Source organism: Solanum tuberosum, unplaced genomic scaffold, assembly GCF_000226075.1.
Source record: "Solanum tuberosum cultivar DM 1-3 516 R44 unplaced genomic scaffold, SolTub_3.0 scf00084, whole genome shotgun sequence".
Classification (NCBI taxonomy): Eukaryota; Viridiplantae; Streptophyta; class Magnoliopsida; order Solanales; family Solanaceae; genus Solanum; species Solanum tuberosum.
This window is the reverse complement of record NW_006239009.1, coordinates 1,676,200-1,692,779: the sequence shown is the minus strand read 5'-3', so window position 1 is coordinate 1,692,779 and position 16,580 is coordinate 1,676,200.

Below are 16,580 nucleotides of genomic sequence, written 5' to 3'. Positions count from 1 at the left end.
ACGCGTCTTTATTCCACGAGACTGACTCATGGACCGTCAATGGATCTACGGTCCATGAATCCCTTCCGTCAGCCATGACTTAGAGAATATTTCAGCTTCCAAAATTCAGCTTCTCTGAAGGAAACGACGGAACTGCAGTATGGACCGTAGATCGATCTATGGTCCGTCAATCCCCTTCAATAGCTTCACACTTGGAATCTTCAAAAATCAGGTACTGGAACCCTCGCAGTAGCAATCTACGGATCAACAGTACGGTCCGTACATCCATCTACGGACCGTCAATGGCCACCATGGTTCCACACTTTGTCAGATTTCCCTGATTTGCCTTCCATGCCTTGCCTGCTGATCTTCGACCACTATCTACGGAGTGTCAATGGACCTACGGTCCGTAGATCACCTCCGTAGATGCCATTTTTCTGCATTTCTTTCAGCTGTTTCTTTATTTCCGCGCCTGAACATCTTTCTTGCAAAATATGATAAAAACACATAAAAACCAATACAAAAAGGCCCTAGACACACACAATTTGTAAGTGAAATTTATTTGAAATATCGTAAATGTATTAGGTTAAACCCGTATCTGTCTTTTGTTCAAGAGAAAAATGATAGTTAGGAAAAAGCTGAAGTAATTTAATTGATTGAAGTCAAAGTTTGAGTTCGAGAGAAAAGAACCTTAACACCATTATAGGAGAGGGTAAATTGTGTAACACTCTAGGACCGAGAGGACTTGAGTGAAGATTATCTGAGTAGAATGAGAAGTGTCAGATATAGTTAACTCGCATGTAGTTTGTAAACTTAAGTTTCCTGAAACACATTTACGTAAGAACATTAGACGCAACGTTATGGGGAACACAATCCTAGTTTCAGTTAATTATTGAAACAACTTTGTAACTGATATTTTGTTACTTGTTGAATTAGACTTTAGTTGCAACTTTGGTTATCAAAGCGTTAACGCAAAACCCAATTTTACTTTCCACAATTGTTTATTTAGGAAATAGTAACGACATTAGAGTAAAACGCGACATTGAAATCATTAATGTACAGAAATTCTCTGTGGGATCGACCTCAACTCACGTTGAGTTTTGTAAATTGACTTTGACTGTTTATATCTATTAATTGAGGTGTACGTTTGGACGTATAAAATTTTTGCGCCACTACCGGGGAAAGTCATTTCAGAACTGTTTTACCAACTTTTATTCTAACTGTAATTAGATTTCCTAATTTTACCTCTTGTTCTTTATCTGTGTCTCTTTTAGGTGAGTTCGATTGTGTATTCCAAATACCTGAAGTAAGTGAGCCCCATTAGTCCCATACGAACCAGAACTCAGGAAGATAATCCGTAAGATGGTGAACGCACAAGACCTTGAGGAACAGAGACTTAGATTTGGATTGGAAGCTGAAACAGTTGCAAGAGGTATTCAGCCAAATGTTATGAACAACCAACCTAGGGCAGTGGACGAAAACATAGTAGTGGATGGAGTCATTCCTCCACACTGCCAACCAATAGCTCCAATGGGTTAGAGCACATCATCCAGCTCACATGATCTATGAGAAGGATTACTTAGATTTTGATGGAGTTGGAGCCACTAGAGCGATAGTGTTACCTGCACTACCTCCAGGTTTAAGTTCACAATCACCAGCACTATGATTCAACTACTAAATTTGAAAGGTATGTTCAGGGGTGCAGCAGGTTATGATGCTAACCAGCATTTGATGAACTTTGTGGTGATTTGCAAATCGCAAGAGATTCCTGGAGTAAGCCAAACAACGATGTGGTTCAGGCTGTTTCCTTTGTCTCTTACTAGAGAGGCAACCAACTGGTTGAAGGAGATGTCGATTGACTTAATCAGGACTTGGACTGAATTGAATGAGGCTTTTATAGAATGATTCTTTCCAGAATCAAAGGAACTGTAGATGAAAGATGAGATCACTGCCCATAAGCAGCTACCAGGAGAAGTAATGCATGATACTTTGTGGAGATTCAACAAAAAGCTGAAAAAGTGCCCGAACCATGGTCTCACTGAGAAGCATTTAAAATAGGCTATCTATAGATATTTGAACTATGTCACTAAACCTGTTATTGATGCAGTGTGTGGGGGATCATTTATGCAGAAACCATTTTCAGAGAGCATGCAACTGATGGACAAAGTGTCGAAGAATAACAGGGCATGGTACACCAGGGATGTAGAAGTAGGAGATCTGGGGTACATATTTGAGCTGCCAGTTGGAAAAAGGAAGAGAGAAGAAGAAATGGATAAGGATATGGCAAACATGAGGACACAAATAGATCTACTCACAAAGCATATTGTCTCCAAATCTGAATAAGTAAATGATGTGACTCAACCAGACATGTATGAAGATCAGGACATCGATCTAGATGAGGAGGCCAATTATCTGGGCAACCAATGAGGTTTTTGGAATTATAACTCGGGCAACCAAGGTTATAATTCTGGAAATCCTGGTCGAAACTACTCCAGGGAAGGCCAGTATGATAGACCAACAAATAAAGAGCAGGGAAACTGGCAGAATAGAGATGGGTATAGGAATGATCACATTGGTGTGTATGCGCCCCAACTAATAGAGATCGGGCAAGTAGTAGTTCCAGCGGGTCTATGCTGGAAGACATATTGGCCAAGGTACTACAAAAGGTGGACTCAACTGATGCAGGGATGAAGGATATGAAAAATGATTTCTCCATCATGAGTCAACATGCAAACTCTCACACCACTTCCATCAAGTAGATTGAGCAATAGCTGGGACAACTGTCAACCTTATTAAATCAGAGGAAGAATGGATCACTAACAAGTGACACGATCCAAAATCCCAAAAGGATGGGCATTGCATGGCTATCGCCACTAGGAGTGGTAAGATCCTTACTGACCTTAGTTCTACAAGTACTATACATGAGCAGGTGTTGGAGCAAGCTGGAAGAGAAGAAGATGAAGCTGAGCAAGTAGATGACTTGGAGGACGCTAAAAAAATAGCTAAACCAGTAAGAACTAAATAAAAAGAGGTTGAGGAAGCTTTCCATTACAGCAAATCCTAAGACCACCTCCTCCTTTCCCTCAAAGGATTAAAAAGAAAGCCAAAGATGGGAAATTTGCAAAGTTCATCACAATGCTGCGACAACTGTCAGTCAACATCCCATTGGTGGAATCTCTTAAGCAAATGCCAGGATATGCCAAGTTCATGAATGACTTGGTTACTAAGAAAAAAGCGGTGAGTATTGATTTGACTAACCATATTCATCACTGCAATGCTATTGCTACCATGTCTTTGTTGCAGAAGAATGAAGATCCAGGTGTATTTACAATACCATGCACTATCATATCGATCAAATTTGCAAAGGCCTTGTGTGATTTAGGGGCCAGCATAAATTTGATGCCGCTGGCCATCTACAAGTAACTGGGTTTAGGTGTTCCAAAACCCACATCCCTGAGGTTGATGATGGCAGACATGTCAGTGAGGCGACCTATGGGCATACTATGTGATGTTCTTGTAAAGGTTGATACGTTCATCTTTCTGGCAGACTTCATGATCTTGGATTGCGAAGTGGATTTTGAGGTTCCCATTATTTTGGAAAGACCATTTCTAGCCACAGGACGAGCGTTGGTAGATCTTGTGCGAGAGGAACTGAAATTCAGATTCAATAATTAAGAGGTAAATTTTAATATTTGTAGGTCCATGAAGCAACCACATGATATGAACGTGGTGTCTGCAATAGAAGTTTTCGATGAAGAATAAATAGGAGCAACCATTGAAGAGAGGATGGCAGTCGAAACCTTAGCTGCAGTGTTGATGATCTTTGAAGCTGACTTCCGGTCCCACTATGTAGAAACCGTAAATGCTCTGCATGGTATGGGAGCACACTCTTATGCTCTAAAGAAACTGGACATGGATCTGAAAAACTGGCCAACTCCTCCAGCAAAGAAGTTGCCCAGTCATCTGAGGTATGTATTTTTAGGAACTAACAGCACTTTACCTATGATTTTGGTTGCAGATTTAAATGATGAACAGGTCCAAGTTGTTATCAAAGTGTTGATTAGGTACAAAAGGGCCATTGGGTGGACCATTGCTGTCATCGTTGGGATAACTCCAAGTATACGTACCCGTAAGATCCAACCTGAGGAGGACTGTAGACCAAGCATTGAACACCAGCGGAGGTTAAACCCACATATGCAAGAGGAAGTCAAGAAGGAGATAATCAAGTGGTTAAATGTTGGGGTGGTGTACCCCGTTTCTGATAATCATTGGGTCAGTCCAGTGCAATGTGTGCCCAAAAGGGGCGGTATGATTGTGGTTGCAAATGCCAAGAATGAGTTGGTCTTGCAGAGGCCAGTCACCGGATGGCGAGTGTGCATAAATTATAGGAAGTTGTACAAGTGGACCCTCAAGGATCACTTCCCGATGCCTTTCATGGACCCGATGCTTGACAGGTTAGTTGGAAAAGGGTGGCACTGCTTCTTACATTGATACTTTGGCTACAACCAGATATCAGTTGCTCCTGAAGATCAGGAAAAGACTACCTTCACATGTCGTTAAGGAACCTTTGCATTTAAACGCATGCCATTTGGACTATGTAATGCACCAGCAACGTTTCAAAGGTGTATGATGTCTATGTTTTCAGATATGGTAGAAGACACTCTGGAGGTATTTATGGATGACTTTTCAGTGGTAGGTGATACCCTTGATGATTGTTTACTGAATCTTTGGAGGGCCCTACAGAGGTGTGAGGAAGCCAAACTAATGCTGAACTAGGAGAACTACCATTTTATGGTTAAATAAGGTATAGTCCTTAGGCACAAGGTGTGAAAAAAGGGGATAGAGGTCGACAAGGCCAAGATTGAGGTGATTGAAAACTTGTATCCACTTATTTTTGTGAAAGGTGTTCGGATTTTCTTAGGACATGCCAGATTTTATAGGCGTTTCATCAAGGACTTCTCCAAAATTGCACGCTCCATGTGCAAGCTTTTGGAGAAGGAGGTGAAATTAATTTTTTATGAGGCATGTCTTAGAGCCTTTGAATGCCTGAAGGAGAAGTTGATTTCTGCCTCTGTGATCATTGGTCCAGATTAGGCAGAGCCATTTGAGGTGATGTGTGATGCAAGAGGTACTGATTTAGTAGTGGTGTTAGGCCAGAAGCGCAACAAAATGTTTCATCCGACTTACTATTCTAGTAAGTCACTGAATGGAGCACAGCGAAACTACACAGTTACTGAACAAGAGTTGTTGCCTGTAGTGTATGCTTTTGAGATGTTTAGAGCTTATTTATTGGGCACTAGAGTAATAGTCCATACAGACCATGCAGCTCTGAGATACCTCATGTCAAAGAGGGATGCCAAACCAAGGTTGATCAAATGGGTGTTACTTCTTCAGGAATTTCACTTTGAGGTGAAGGATATGAAAGGTTGTGAGAACCAAGTAATTGATCACCTGTCGAGGTTGGAGGCTGAAAAGGAATAGGAACTCGAGTTCAATATAAATCATTCGTTCGCGGATGAACAGGTATTAGCCTCTACTCTTGATCTTATTCCCTGGTTTGCTGATTTTGCTAACTATCTCGTTAGTGACTTGATGCCTGAGGGCTGACTTATCAACAAAGGAAGAGATTCCTGCATGATGTGGGTATATATTATTGGGATGAACCATATATGTACAGGGTGTATACTAATAACATCATCAGGCGATGTGTTCTTGAAGCTGAGATGTTGAATATTCTAGAAGCCTGTCAATCCTCTCCGGTAGGTGGTCATCATGGAGGTGCCTGGACAGCTCCTAAGATCCTTCAGTGGGGGTATTACTGGCCCACAATTCATCAGGATGCGACGTATGTAGTGAGGAGCTGTGATATGTGCTAGCAACAGGGAGCCATCTCTCGACGCCATGAGTTACCCATGATACCTATTATAGAGGTGGAGCTGTATGATGTGTGGGGAATCAACTTCATGGGCCCATTTGTGAACTCTTATGGGCTGAAATACATACTGGTTGTAGTGGACTATGTGTCCGAATAGGTTGAGGCAGTTGCTTTGCCTGAGAATGATGGTAAGAGTGTTGCTGGTTTTTTGAAGAAACATATCTTCTCAAGGTTCGGCACACCCAGAGCTATCATCAGTGGTGGTGGTTCTTATTTCTGCAATAAGGTGTTCAGCTTTTTTCTGGCGAAATATGGAGTCAAACAACACAACGTAGCAACACCTTATCACCCATAGACCAGTGGCCAATTGGAGGCTCCAACCGAGAAGTTAAAGAAATTCTGGCTAAAATGGTAAATGCCAACAGGACCGATTGGGTACGGAAGTTACATGATGCTCTATGGGCATATTAGACAACTTTCAAGATGACTATTGGTATGTCTCCATATCAATTGTTGTTTGAAAAGGCATGTCATATGCCGGTTGAGCTTGAGCATAAAGCACTCTGGACTTTGAAGAAGCTGAACCTTTGTTGGAGCGAAACTGCAAACTTGTGGTTTGATCAGAACAATGAGAATTGATGAGTTTCTTCTAGGGGCCTATGCGAAGTCTTCCTTGTATAATGAGAGGATGAAGCTATACTATGACAAGCATATTGATAAAAGAAGCTTCACTCCTAGTGACTTGGTGTTACTTTTCAACTCTAGACTTCATTTGTTTCCCAGAAAGTTGAGATCCAAATGGTCTGGACCATTTAAGGTAACACAGGTGTTTTAGTCGGGTGCTATTGAGCTAGAAATTGATATGGGCGAGAGGTTTAAAGCCAATGGCTAGTGAATCAAGGCATACTTGGGTGGTCCAGAGGATGTGAAGATTGTGGTGGAATGTAACCTTGATGAAGTCTGAGTAATTAAGTAACCTGCGTCGCACCGCATACGTTCAATTGTTCGCTGCTTGGGAGGCAACCCAAGATGTAATTGTAGTAGGTATTTTCCCTTTTTCTTTATTGTTCTTTGTTTTTATGGAGTAATTGTGTGTTGATGTGTGCAGGAGATAATGGGTTATAAAGTGTAGGAACTAGGTGAAAACTGCTCTTCACGGGAAATCTCACGAACCGTGGTGCTCTTCATGGGCACTTTCACGGTCCGTCAACTTTCGGACCAACCTAAGGGAGCAACTGGAACTTTCCTTAAAAAGGTTCAGGGAAGGGTTAATGGTCTGTCATAGTCTAGACAGACCGTCTAGCCTCTCGTGAACCTCAATTGAGAACTCTAGTTCAAAGTTATGTTCACGAACAATGATGCCCTTCATGGGCAACTTCACGGTCTGTCTTTCACAACCCAGTAATAACAGTGAACCGACCCGACCCAACTCGCGGTTGGACCAAAGTTGAAATTAAACTTATATATGCTACCTAACCGCCAAAAGTCGGCTTTTTGTCTCTTTTCTTATTCCTATAACGGTTCTTCAAGAGTAAAAAATGGTTCCTATCATTCATTCATCCGTAGTTCATCTAAGAATCAAAGCCCTAAATCTACGTTATCAAGAACTTCAAGCCAAGTCCACTGAGTCTTCTTCTTGAGTAATATTTTCTTCCAAGTCCAAGTAAGACTTTTCTACCTTGTTATAGGTTTGATCTTATCTAAAACAAGTTAGATTTGCTTAGATTTAGTCGAAATTAGCATGATTATGTGATGAACTGCTTTAGTTGGTCTCGATTTGTTGTGGGTTAAGTTAAATTGGGTATTGTTTATTGTTCTTGTATGTGGGTTTGATCACATTAGGTCATAATTGTGTGCTAACTGGGTTTGTCTAAATAGGTTGTGATCTGATGTGTTAGTTGAATGTATTCAGAAACTTGGTGATGTGTGGATATGCGTGGGTGTGATCCTGTGTAAAAATGGGAGTTTGGTGCTGTAAATTTGTAATATAATGAATGTGGGGAAGAAGACGATTGAAGAACTGGCCAAGTGTAAGACCACAATAGGTTTTACGGACTATGGAAACTACCACATGTTGTGAAACCAATCGTGGACCACATTTTAATTCCTTCCACCCATCAGTTAGGTTCACGACTAGTATCACAGACCGTGGTTCAATCCACGGGCCGTGTAGCCTTCCGTGAACTTTACTTTATCAACCTCCTGCTGCATACTGAATCTGTGTTAAATTTACGATGGGTTTAACGAACCGTGGTACCTACCACGGCCTGTGGGAGCTTCCGTACAATTGACTAACATTTTTGTACAGTTTATTTTTTGTACTTTTGTTGTTGTTTCGTCTTTTAATTTGATGGCCCTTCCCAATGATAGATTGGGTGACGACATTCTTAAGGTAAGGTGTCACGATATAATTACAAAGGGGATGTTTGAGTACCTGATAGTGTGTCATTTTATTGATTTCTGTAACTAATGAATTTTATAATTTGCAGGTACTATGGCTTCTCGAAGAAAGAACGTAACCAAACCTTCCCCCCTCACTACTTCTCAGTCTGAAGGTCATGACGAGTCCGAATCTACTCTTTCCGAGGTGCAAATAAATGTCACACCTGATGATCATCCACCTCAAACTACTAGATCCACATCAGTGAGGGCTATCCTCCAGAACACTCCTCCTTAGTCTGAAGAGAAAGGTAGTAGTTCTTGTAACGGGGAGGACTCGGGAAGTAAATCTGATGTTGCTTCTGGTAGCCAATCTGCTTATAATTTGAGGGGGCAGTGCATAGTCTGAAAGGAGCTCTCAGGAAAATGCAACCACCTCTCCACCTGTTGTAAATACAGAAGATGAAACTGGAGAAAAGGAAGAGGTAGATGCTACATATAAAGATATAGAAATAACCACCAATGACACCATGGTGATGTATGTGAATATGCATGAACCTGATCCCGCAGCGAGACAACAACTGCTTGATTGTTATCGCTCTATGTGGACTGTCAACCGGTCCGAAGAATTCTTCAACAATGGCATTGTGAACAAAACTGGCGGCTTCAAGAATCGAGCAATCATGCCTGAGACTAGGATGGTGGTAGCTGATATCAAAGTGTTCCCCGACATCTATCGGATATTTCAGCTTCATCAGTTTGACTAGATGGGCAATGCACCTGGAGAATATTCTAGCTACCTAGCCAAAGAGTTTTATTCATCTTATGCAGCTACACTGATGAACTTTGTTGCAGATACAAAGACTACGAAATGTGGACAGAAAGATATTGCTATTACCTAGGGTCCACTCAACTCAATTATAGTTTGGGGGAAATCAATAGATATTTCTGAGGCTACTATTAACAGAATGTTGCATGGCCCAGAATACTCTGCACCAGCTTCAGTTGGTCTTTTGAAAGGTAAACATCAAGAGTTCACCAGTGATACTACGATGGAGGATCAAAATTCTTGAGAGAGGGTTTTGCGCTGGATTGCGAAGATAATTATCATATATGGGGAGAATGCAGCTTGGGTCACCACAAATCCAATACTAATTAAGAAAGCTTCACTATCTTTTCCAGCCAAGGCATGGTGGGCTTTCGTCCGGGCACAATTGCGACCGACAACTAATGATAACACTTTGTCCCCTTCCCTCGCTTCGTTGGTAGCATGTCTTATGGTTGGTTACCCGGTAAATGCAGGGCACATTATAGCTACCGAGATGAGGGATAGGGCATTGAATGAGAGAGTCAAACTTCCATTTCCGTGTCTGATAGGGAAATTATGTCGACAGGCGAGAATTCTTCCAAACAAGTTGGTTGACATATGGGATGAAGCATTTAGACTTATCCAAGTTTCTAATTGAAATCCCACATGCAGATAGAGGTCCAGAACAGGGAGAGTCATCACAACCTTCCACAGAGGCAACACCACCTCAAAATTTTGCCTCCCAGGATCCAGCTACCTATGTTACCATTCCTATGATTTTTCTTGAGAAATTAGTTGCAGATCAGCGCCAAACCAGGACATTGGTATACCAGATTGTAATTGGGATGCCTCAGCTAACAGAGACAACGATATTAGCTGTAAAAAAAGAGATAAAAAATGAGATGTGGAAGGAGTTGGTTGTCTTAAAAGACAGAATGGATGGTTTGGAGAACCTTGTCCAAGATCGATGCTAGGCCGCCGATTCAGTAGATACTAGAGAGTTCAAATCATATTTGGCTGAGATGTGAACTAAGGTTGCTAAACTGGCTGAAAATCCAGTACAGGTACCCACTCCAGTAATATCAGATTCTTTAATGCAACCGCTAAATCAGACACCTTCCACTCAATCAATTAAGGATCTCTGAGGTGAACTGCCCAAGAGTAAGTCAAGTAAGAGAAAACACAGAACTGGAGATTCATATGAGGAGAGACCTGTTGACCCGTCCAGAGAGGAAAGAAGGCAAGAAAAGAAAGTCCACAAGGCTTCTAGGAAGGCAGCTAGAGAAAAAGAAGCTCTTGAGCAACAACAACGAGATGCAGTGTTAGCTGGAGCTTCTGGCAGCAGAGCACCTGCCCCAATGAGTAGTAGCCAACCTGATCATGTGCTGAGTTGTAAGAGTGCACCCGTTAATAAGGGTGTCGATGTTGAGCCGACTACCGACTCCTAGAGCGCCGTAGGTATGACCCCTCCTCACAGCCCTGTTTTATTTTCTCTATTGACTTTGAGGGCAAAGTCCTCTTTTTTGGAATGGGGTGGTGATTAACTTGCCATTCTAGCTGTTAGAATGAATGGAGGTTGACTCTGTGTTTACTGTGAAAACTACAATGGTTTTGTGTTCTTGTGTTTGTGTGGTGTGTTGAGTTGTGCAACAGCTAAACTATGTGTAATGAATACCTTGATCTGAGGTTTGACTGTTAGGATCTTTAGATTACATCTTAGATACTTACATCTTGAGCATTATTAGTCTGATCAATAAATTGGTGAACCAAGCAACTTGATAATGTAGTCCAGTGTCATGTGTGTGAGTGTTGTTTGAAGTCTAACATTAGGAGAAGAAACTAGAACTTGCTCGAGTAGTCTTTCTTAATTCTGAGAACAACCGGATAGGAAAGGATCAGTAGGCCATTTTTGTAAGCCAATAAAAAAGCCAAAAATAGAACTACCAAATAAAAAGCGTACCATTTGAACCCGAATTTGAGCCTAAAAGTCAGTTTTTGTTCTTACCCAGTAATATCATATCCTTTGGTTTCCGAAGATATGATGTCACACCTCAGGCCAAATGCCCAAGTTGAGGGTGATTGCAATCCGAGCAGAAAGAAGAAGTGAAAAAGAAGGTTCAACCAGTGAGCTAAGTGCATACAAAAATTGCATATATATAAAAAAAGTGTGAAGAAAAGAAAAGAAAAAGAAAAAGAAAATAATGGCTACTGAGATGTGCTGAAATGAAGTAAAAGAGGGAATCGCTCAGGAAAGAGTTGTGTAGAAATAAAACTTTGGAAAACCAAGGGACTAGTCACTAACAAACCTAAATATCTATCCCCTAGCCTGAGACTGTGTTACAAGCCAATAAAGTCCTATAGTGATCCTATTATGGGAGTTTGAAAGATAAAGCGTATGAAAGCAAGGGAAAGCCTATGGTAGTTTGTTGTTACTGTTATAATTTCTTTGAGAGTGTGAGAGTAGTACTTAGTCCTAATTATCATGAGTAAGGGACTTCTTTGGTGTGAGGACACAGTGATTGTATTTGAGAGTAGACTGTGTTAGCTGATAATTCACATACATAAACATGATTGACTTTAAGTAATGAGATGTCATAGATTGAGCCTTGCATGTTAGATTCATGGTTTTGGATACATTTTATGTTTGAGATAGCTGCTACGTGATTTCAAAATGGTTTGAGGAATCTGAGGATGATTGTATTGTTTTCTCATCACTTGAGGACAAGTAATGGTTCTAAGTTGAGGGTGTTGATGTGCCGCAAAATCTTGGCATATTTGATGCTCAAAATTAAGGATTAAGAATAGAATCGATTGTATTTATGTGGATATAATGTGTTTGGTAGTGTTGTACAGGTGAAACAAGTGAAAGTGGAAACAGATAGAAAAGAAGAAGAAATCAGTGCAGGTGAATTGAATGATAGTAAAAACCACGGCTGACCACACGGGCAGTGGTCTTCACTACAGATCGTGGTGAGAGTCGTGGTTCTAATTCAGTTCTTGGTTTTTGAATAGGTGACATTTGGTAGGATCAAGTAAACATCACGGCCAACATCACGAACCGCGATTCTCACAATGGCCGGTGGTGTAAGTCGTGGAGGTGAACCAGTAGAAGAGCATACAAGTCCTAAGCTAGGGGAAGTCCTAGTGAAGACCACGAAGGACTTCATGGACCGTGAAGTCCTTGACGGACCGTGGTAGCTTCCGTGGTACATTTTCCAGTAAGCAGGTATAGAAGACCCAAGTTGGGGGAAGTCCAGGTGAAGACCACATAGGACTGCACAGACCGTGAAGTCCTTGACGGACCGTGGTAGCCTCTGTGGTGCTGTCCAAGTGTCTAGGAGTTGAAGACCAAATGTTGGAGAGTTCCAAAGGGAAGACCACGAAGCGCTTCACGGACCGTGAAGCCCTTGACGGGTCGTATAAGTAGCTGTGTAGGGCCCGACATTCCAGTCGTACTTCGAGTAGGACTCTTTTTTTAAAACACTTTTTTGAATTAATTAGGTCATTTTTTTAATGTTTTTTCGATCTTTCATTGAACGACGAATGAGTTTACATAATTCATAGCTTTTGGTTTTGACTTGGGATTTGGAATTAAGTTTGATTTCGATTTTAGATTCTTAAAATATCAAAGTGGTTGTTGATTTCTTATTCTCGTAAGTACATTCTAACATGTTTTCATTTTATAATTCTGAACATTTACGTGAAATCATGAGTGGCTAAACACCACAACTGGGGTTGTGGGATCCATGACGAAACTCTATGTGTGATTTCGAAAAACCAGTGAAAGGCAATTTGTGGTTACAAACTGTAGATTAGCTTTCGTTATTCATATATCCTGATGAGTGCACACAGTAGGTTAATCCTGTATCTGCCATTTGTTCGAGAGAAAAATGATAGTTAGAAAAGAGCTAAACTAATCTAACTGATTGGAATCAAAGTTCGAGAGAAAAGAGAAAAGAGCCTTAACACCATCATAGGCGAGGGTATATCGTGTAACACTCTAGGTTTGAGAGCACTTGAGTGAAGATTATCTGAGTACACTGAAAAGTGTCAGATACAGTTAACTCGCATGTAGTTTGTAAACACAAGTTGCTTGAAACTCATTACGTAAGAACATTAGACGCAATGTTATGGGGAACACAATGCTAGTTTCAGTTAATTATTGAAACAACTTCGAAACTGATATTTTGTTACTTGCTGAATTAGACTTTAGTGGTAACTTTGGTTATCAAAGCGTTAACGCAAAACCCAATTTTTCTTTCCGCAATTGTTTATTTAGAAAATAGTAACGACATTAGAGTAAAACGCGACAGTGAAATCATTTCTGTAAAGAAATTCTCTGTGGGATTGACCTCAACTCATGTTGACTACTATAAATTTACTTCGACTGTTTATATCTCTTAATTGAGGTGTAAGTTTGGACGTATCACTATGGTTGTGAATGCGGTCGGAATTAGTTTATTAGATCCTGATGAAGCACACTTTGAGGCCAGGTACAATGAAGAAGTGCATTTCATAGCAAATCAGGCAGGGGTTATCTTTTGAACTATCCAAGGCTGGGCGGGAATCAAGGTTGGAATAGGGATCGCGATGATGGTTTGAATGAGCAAGATATGGAATGACATGACCGTGGTACGGATTGGAGAGAGCAGGACGGCGACAAAGAACATTATGTGCCAACCCATGATCGTCAAAAGCCAGAACAGCCAAGGGCTAATCCTGATAATTTTTTCCCCAAAGATATAATTCCTCGTATTCTAAAAAAGTGGAAGGATCAGACAAGGTGCTAAAGGAAATGAAAGATGACGTCTCTGCCACAACGTTAAATAAGGTGCTTCTTGAGAGGCAATCCAAGCTTTAGTGTTTGTTTTTGTTATTTGAATAACGGGTGTTGGATGTGCAGATTGAAAAAAATTAGACTTCTTGAAGATGTAGGAAATTGGGCAAGCTCAGTACCCATTCAGCGAAGTCCCATGTGGATAGCCTTTTTGACCAACCAGAAGGGTAGAGTTCTGGTAATATTTGCGGGCAACAAACCAATCGTCGCATCACAAAATGGTTCGGGGACATAAGTGGGCATCGCAGATTGAGGAGGGAACTGACGAGTCAAGAGGCTTCCAACCGTTTTATATTCCAAACTACTCTTTATTTTGCATTTTTCGACTCTCGCACTCTTACACCTTTATATTAGATCATATTTCTTGTTAAATGTTTGTGTAGGTATCGTTGCGTAGTCAGAAATCGTTGTTTTTATTGATTTCTCCATTGCCTGCTTTGTGTATATATCTGTTTTTGAGGTTGGTTTCCTAAACTTGATCGTATAGTTGGTGGATCGACTATTTTTCCGTGTGTGACTAATTGATTCGTTAAATATTGTTTGGTAAGTCGAGCATGTTAGATGTTTTCTCTGTTTAAATTTAAATTTTGAGTCTGAAGTGTTTGATCTGCGGTTCTTGCATGTTAGGTTTAGCGTGGGTGAAGTTTAAGAAACCCGAATTGCAATGAACAACTTAATTAGCCCAATAACGGATCCGGTGACATCGTTGTTAAGGGAAAAAGATGTTTGTTGGTCGATTCTAAAAAAATTGGGGAAATTTTGAGTACCTTGGGGTTTGTAATGTTATGGGCTAGGCATTAATTGCATAAAATAGGGCTTTGATTTGGTTATCGTAAACTGTGTGTTGAAATTTTGGGGTCGGGGTTAAAATCTGGCACGAGAGACCAGTCAGCGAGCTTAGTTGAGCTAACCGAATGACTCGGTGGTTCGTCAACTGACTCTTTATCTCACCCTTTTGCTCTGAAATTTAGCTATTGGACTATGAAACATTCGGCGACACGCTTCAGCTCGTCGAATGCCCTTATTATTGCCTTTTGTAGCCCTGTTTGTTTAAAATCATTCTGTAAATTTTGGCGAGCTACTTTTAGCTCGGCGATCAAGCTTGGTGTTTTTCCAAATTGATCTAAACCTCGGTGATTTATGCTAATTTTTCCTACTTTTTGCTCTGTAAATTTCGGCGAGCCCTCTAACGCTCGCCAAATAAGCTCAGTGACTTTCCGAGTCGATCGACAGGTGTTCCTGCACCTCTTTTATTTTGATATTTCACTAACCCATTGTAATTGTATTTGTTCGATTTGTGTTGTCTTGCAGATATGCCTAGACCGAAGGTACCTGGAAGGAATCAACCACCTCAAAAGAAAGCAAAAGGGGTGGTCATTGCTACGGAGGTTGCACCTCCAAGAGAAACATGGACTAAACCCCATCCGATAAGGGGCAAAGGCGCAGAAAAATGGAAACAACCTGCAGAGCCTAGTTCGAGTAGGTCCAGCTCCTATAGCATGGGTATCGACTCCACCCACCTCACCACTTCTGAGTCTGATCGTGAGGAAAATTCTTTGTCTGTCGGTCTACGAGTCTGAGCCTGAAGATGATCAACTCCTGAAGATGAGATGGGCAGAATTGCGCTCTAAATCGCTACATGGTCCAGTATGACTCCCGGTATTCCCGACTCCTCCTCCACCTCCAGCACAAATAGATGAGCAGGAACCACAAGTTCCCCCGGTATAGGCACCTCCGACATGTTCAATGAATAGATTAAAATATGTCGGGTTCAGAGTGATTCTATAAGAGAAGAGTATGTCTACTGATGGAGTAATGGACAGGTACCCTGCTATGTGGGGAACAATTCTCTTTAACAAATTTGATAGGTTTACACAGCCCAAGGGCCCTTATGTACTTTCTTGGGTCCAGGACTTTTATATGGTATACGAGAAGCTGATCCGGATAGGTGATATTTGCATAATCAAGACACAACTTCTGATGCAAGTGTCTACGATCGTACAATAGTTTAGTAACCCAACCAAGGGTTGGGATCGTTCCCAAGAGAGTGGTTTTGAGAATTAATAGAAAAATATAATTTAGTTCTAGCTAGTCGTAGTTAAAGACATTAATGATTAAAAACATTTTAAATTAAAGAGGGACATAAGATTGTCAATTAACAATGGGATTTTGTCACTAGTAAGTAAAAATAGAAAAATAAACAAGGATTTCTAAGTATTAAGAGGGGATCCTTGGGATGTGACGGGAATACGGGTTACGCTAGATTATTGGGTACATGCTTTCGATAAAAGATTCATAGAATAATTGTGACTAGGATAAACTTTAAGGGGGATAAGCTCTCTCTTGAGCAACTTACCCCGTTTCAAATGTGTTTCTCTCGGACACCCACTTGCCGCATGAAGACCAGCCTACGCCTTAACCCACTCACCCTCTCGAGCTGAGTGTTTGGGAATGAGACTAGGATTCAGTCTCTCAAGCTGAACCTCATGTCGATCCACTCCCACCGGCCATCAATTTAGTAGTTTTAGTTTTAAGACCTCTCTCTCTCGCAAGCCAAAAACACATAAAATCACAATTAAATTACGATTAAACTATCTGCAAGCAAGACCCAACAATTATCTTAACCCATATTCGCTAAATCACACCCCAAGAATTGGGGCTTTTAGCCACACATCAAGAGATAGAAATTTATACCTAAATGA